Genomic DNA, 5,000 nt, shown 5'->3' on the forward strand with positions numbered 1-5,000 from the left:
TGAAGCATTCACTGTATGGCAGCAGAGTGGCGCAGCGGAAGCGTGCTGGGCCCATAACCCAGAGGTCGATGGATCGAAACCATCCTCTGCTAGGTGTACGTTGGTTTTTATACCTTGCTTACCATATGGGCCAATTGTCGGCCATAGCCCCTTAAGAGAAAGTGTCATTAGGGCCTTGCTGTAACATAGATAGTAGTGTAACTATTTCAACTAATGTACCCTTCTTAAACTTGAAGGTTGAATACAAACAGAAGCAGAGTGGCGCAGCGGAAGCGTGCTGGGCCCATAACCCAGAGGTCGATGGATCGAAACCATCCTCTGCTAGGCATGAATTCATTTTTGCACCTTGCTTTATCGCATGGGCAAAACGGTTTCCATTGCCCTGTAAGAGAAAGTGTAATAAGGGCCCTGCTGTAACGTACATATTAGGGTAGCTAAGACTACTCCTGGGCCGTTCTTGTAGTTGAAGAGATGGGTGAACTGTGACACCGCACTTAAAAAAAAAAAAAAAAAAAAAAAAAAACAGCAAACAGAGAAGCTTCCCCATATTGGAGCATTGGATTTGGTCAAGTCTTAAGCCAATGTGTTGTAGGGCACAAGTAAGCTTTGGGTTAGCAGGAATGGTTGCATGGCCACCTAGCTTTTCATCCTTCCCACCCTTGCCCTGGAATCTTCCAGACTTCAAATTGCTGTCCTTTGCTGTGTGTGTTGCACCAGCATCATCCAGGGGGGCACATGATCTTTCTGAAGTCTTGAATTGAAGTCTGTAAGCAGTATCACCATGTGTCCCACTGCTTACATCTAGCAAAGTAGGCAAATAAGCAAGCTCATTTTTCTCTTGGGTATATTGCAATGGTACATGCTAGGCGAGTTTCAGCATGTAGCGTTGGTGGTATAGTGGTGAGCATAGCTGCCTTCCAAGCAGTTGACCCGGGTTCGATTCCCGGCCAACGCATGTGAGCTTGCTTTTGGCACCCTACAATTCCATGGAAGACAAGACCAAGACAAGATCTCTGAACAGTTAGGACATCCTGCACCTGCTCAGTCTCTGGAGAGGTTCCATTCCGGTGCAGCAGACTCTACGCCAGCTTAAAGTTCTTTCTAAATGGTCAACACTTAATGCAGACACTCTATAATGTTCTAAACAAATAGCTAGCAAGGCACTAAAGCGAGCCTGTCCTTGGGTGGGCTTGAACTGCCTTTCTTTGGCTTGACAGCCGTCGCCAGGCTTTGGGTTCGATCCCCGGCTAATACTTTACTGCTGCTTCTGGGGTACAGAAAACTTCATTTGGTCACAGACACTGCCAGGGATGTCTGTTGTATCACTAAGACATGAACTTGATGCTGCTCACCCTTTTCATGAACGTGAATGAGATTCCAACGTGTCTCAAATGAATCTACATGGCTATCTGGGGTTCTCTTCGGACAACTGTTGAACACAAAAGGAAAGGCCGTCCCTGGGTGGGCTTGAACCACCAACCTTTCGGTTAACAGCCGAACGCGCTAACCGATTGCGCCACAGAGACTGTGCCTGCAGTTGTTGCTAAATGATTTTATGGGGATGTATGTGTGTCTTGTGGAGTGAGGAAGTAAGTCTGCTCCAAGAAGTTTAACGCCACTTTTTCCCACAATGAAGCATTCACTGTATGGCAGCAGAGTGGCGCAGCGGAAGCGTGCTGGGCCCATAACCCAGAGGTCGATGGATCGAAACCATCCTCTGCTAGGTGTACGTTGGTTTTTATACCTTGCTTACCATATGGGCCAATTGTCGGCCATAGCCCCTTAAGAGAAAGTGTCATTAGGGCCTTGCTGTAACATAGATAGTAGTGTAACTATTTCAACTAATGTACCCTTCTTAAACTTGAAGGTTGAATACAAACAGAAGCAGAGTGGCGCAGCGGAAGCGTGCTGGGCCCATAACCCAGAGGTCGATGGATCGAAACCATCCTCTGCTAGGCATGAATTCATTTTTGCACCTTGCTTTATCGCATGGGCAAAACGGTTTCCATTGCCCTGTAAGAGAAAGTGTAATAAGGGCCCTGCTGTAACGTACATATTAGGGTAGCTAAGACTACTCCTGGGCCGTTCTTGTAGTTGAAGAGATGGGTGAACTGTGACACCGCACTTAAAAAAAAAAAAAAAAAAAAAAAACAGCAAACAGAGAAGCTTCCCCATATTGGAGCATTGGATTTGGTCAAGTCTTAAGCCAATGTGTTGTAGGGCACAAGTAAGCTTTGGGTTAGCAGGAATGGTTGCATGGCCACCTAGCTTTTCATCCTTCCCACCCTTGCCCTGGAATCTTCCAGACTTCAAATTGCTGTCCTTTGCTGTGTGTGTTGCACCAGCATCATCCAGGGGGGCACATGATCTTTCTGAAGTCTTGAATTGAAGTCTGTAAGCAGTATCACCATGTGTCCCACTGCTTACATCTAGCAAAGTAGGCAAATAAGCAAGCTCATTTTTCTCTTGGGTATATTGCAATGGTACATGCTAGGCGAGTTTCAGCATGTAGCGTTGGTGGTATAGTGGTGAGCATAGCTGCCTTTCAAGCAGTTGACCTGGGTTCGATTCCCGGCCAACGCATGTGAGCTTGCTTTTGGCACCCTACAATTCCATGGAAGACAAGACCAAGACAAGATCTCTGAACAGTTAGGACATCCTGCACCTGCTCAGTCTCTGGAGAGGTTCCATTCCGGTGCAGCAGACTCTACGCCAGCTTAAAGTTCTTTCTAAATGGTCAACACTTAATGCAGACACTCTATAATGTTCTAAACAAATAGCTAGCAAGGCACTAAAGCGAGCCTGTCCTTGGGTGGGCTTGAACTGCCTTTCTTTGGCTTGACAGCCGTCGCCAGGCTTTGGGTTCGATCCCCGGCTAATACTTTACTGCTGCTTCTGGGGTACAGAAAACTTCATTTGGTCACAGACACTGCCAGGGATGTCTGTTGTATCACTAAGACATGAACTTGATGCTGCTCACCCTTTTCATGAACGTGAATGAGATTCCAACGTGTCTCAAATGAATCTACATGGCTATCTGGGGTTCTCTTCGGACAACTGTTGAACACAAAAGGAAAGGCCGTCCCTGGGTGGGCTTGAACCACCAACCTTTCGGTTAACAGCCGAACGCGCTAACCGATTGCGCCACAGAGACTGTGCCTGCAGTTGTTGCTAAATGATTTTATGGGGATGTATGTGTGTCTTGTGGAGTGAGGAAGTAAGTCTGCTCCAAGAAGTTTAACGCCACTTTTTCCCACAATGAAGCATTCACTGTATGGCAGCAGAGTGGCGCAGCGGAAGCGTGCTAGGCCCATAACCCAGAGGTCGATGGATCGAAACCATCCTCTGCTAGGTGTACGTTGGTTTTTATACCTTGCTTACCATATGGGCCAATTGTCGGCCATAGCCCCTTAAGAGAAAGTGTCATTAGGGCCTTGCTGTAACATAGATAGTAGTGTAACTATTTCAACTAATGTACCCTTCTTAAACTTGAAGGTTGAATACAAACAGAAGCAGAGTGGCGCAGCGGAAGCGTGCTGGGCCCATAACCCAGAGGTCGATGGATCGAAACCATCCTCTGCTAGGCATGAATTCATTTTTGCACCTTGCTTTATCGCATGGGCAAAACGGTTTCCATTGCCCTGTAAGAGAAAGTGTAATAAGGGCCCTGCTGTAACGTACATATTAGGGTAGCTAAGACTACTCCTGGGCCGTTCTTGTAGTTGAAGAGATGGGTGAACTGTGACACCGCACTTAAAAAAAAAAACAAAAAAAAAAAACAGCAAACAGAGAAGCTTCCCCATATTGGAGCATTGGATTTGGTCAAGTCTTAAGCCAATGTGTTGTAGGGCACAAGTAAGCTTTGGGTTAGCAGGAATGGTTGCATGGCCACCTAGCTTTTCATCCTTCCCACCCTTGCCCTGGAATCTTCCAGACTTCAAATTGCTGTCCTTTGCTGTGTGTGTTGCACCAGCATCATCCAGGGGGGCACATGATCTTTCTGAAGTCTTGAATTGAAGTCTGTAAGCAGTATCACCATGTGTCCCACTGCTTACATCTAGCAAAGTAGGCAAATAAGCAAGCTCATTTTTCTCTTGGGTATATTGCAATGGTACATGCTAGGCGAGTTTCAGCATGTAGCGTTGGTGGTATAGTGGTGAGCATAGCTGCCTTCCAAGCAGTTGACCCGGGTTCGATTCCCGGCCAACGCATGTGAGCTTGCTTTTGGCACCCTACAATTCCATGGAAGACAAGACCAAGACAAGATCTCTGAACAGTTAGGACATCCTGCACCTGCTCAGTCTCTGGAGAGGTTCCATTCCGGTGCAGCAGACTCTACGCCAGCTTAAAGTTCTTTCTAAATGGTCAACACTTAATGCAGACACTCTATAATGTTCTAAACAAATAGCTAGCAAGGCACTAAAGCGAGCCTGTCCTTGGGTGGGCTTGAACTGCCTTTCTTTGGCTTGACAGCCGTCGCCAGGCTTTGGGTTCGATCCCCGGCTAATACTTTACTGCTGCTTCTGGGGTACAGAAAACTTCATTTGGTCACAGACACTGCCAGGGATGTCTGTTGTATCACTAAGACATGAACTTGATGCTGCTCACCCTTTTCATGAACGTGAATGAGATTCCAACGTGTCTCAAATGAATCTACATGGCTATCTGGGGTTCTCTTCGGACAACTGTTGAACACAAAAGGAAAGGCCGTCCCTGGGTGGGCTTGAACCACCAACCTTTCGGTTAACAGCCGAACGCGCTAACCGATTGCGCCACAGAGACTGTGCCTGCAGTTGTTGCTAAATGATTTTATGGGGATGTATGTGTGTCTTGTGGAGTGAGGAAGTAAGTCTGCTCCAAGAAGTTTAACGCCACTTTTTCCCACAATGAAGCATTCACTGTATGGCAGCAGAGTGGCGCAGCGGAAGCGTGCTGGGCCCATAACCCAGAGGTCGATGGATCGAAACCATCCTCTGCTAGGTGTACGTTGGTTTTTATAC

The 5,000-nt window shown here is 47.0% G+C and overlaps 6 non-coding genes across 6 annotated transcripts; 3 read left to right on the plus strand and 3 right to left on the minus strand.

Moving 5' to 3' along the window:
- The first annotated feature begins 883 nt into the window (after nt 1-883).
- On the plus strand, nt 884-955 carry TRNAG-UCC (transfer RNA glycine (anticodon UCC)). Its single transcript has one exon. It is a non-coding gene; the product is annotated as a tRNA-Gly (tRNA).
- A 497-nt stretch (nt 956-1,452) lies between these two features.
- Nucleotides 1,453-1,526, minus strand: TRNAN-GUU (transfer RNA asparagine (anticodon GUU)). Its single transcript has one exon. It is a non-coding gene; the product is annotated as a tRNA-Asn (tRNA).
- Nucleotides 1,527-2,511: 985 nt separating this feature from the next.
- Nucleotides 2,512-2,583, plus strand: TRNAE-UUC (transfer RNA glutamic acid (anticodon UUC)). Its single transcript has one exon. It is a non-coding gene; the product is annotated as a tRNA-Glu (tRNA).
- Nucleotides 2,584-3,080: 497 nt separating this feature from the next.
- TRNAN-GUU (transfer RNA asparagine (anticodon GUU)) lies at nt 3,081-3,154 on the minus strand. Its single transcript has one exon. It is a non-coding gene; the product is annotated as a tRNA-Asn (tRNA).
- Nucleotides 3,155-4,139: 985 nt separating this feature from the next.
- TRNAG-UCC (transfer RNA glycine (anticodon UCC)) lies at nt 4,140-4,211 on the plus strand. The gene has a single exon. It is a non-coding gene; the product is annotated as a tRNA-Gly (tRNA).
- Nucleotides 4,212-4,708: 497 nt separating this feature from the next.
- TRNAN-GUU (transfer RNA asparagine (anticodon GUU)) lies at nt 4,709-4,782 on the minus strand. The gene has a single exon. It is a non-coding gene; the product is annotated as a tRNA-Asn (tRNA).
- Between the last annotated feature and the right edge of the window lie 218 nt (nt 4,783-5,000).

This window comes from Hyperolius riggenbachi, chromosome 4 (assembly GCF_040937935.1).
Source record: "Hyperolius riggenbachi isolate aHypRig1 chromosome 4, aHypRig1.pri, whole genome shotgun sequence".
Classification (NCBI taxonomy): domain Eukaryota; kingdom Metazoa; phylum Chordata; class Amphibia; order Anura; family Hyperoliidae; genus Hyperolius; species Hyperolius riggenbachi.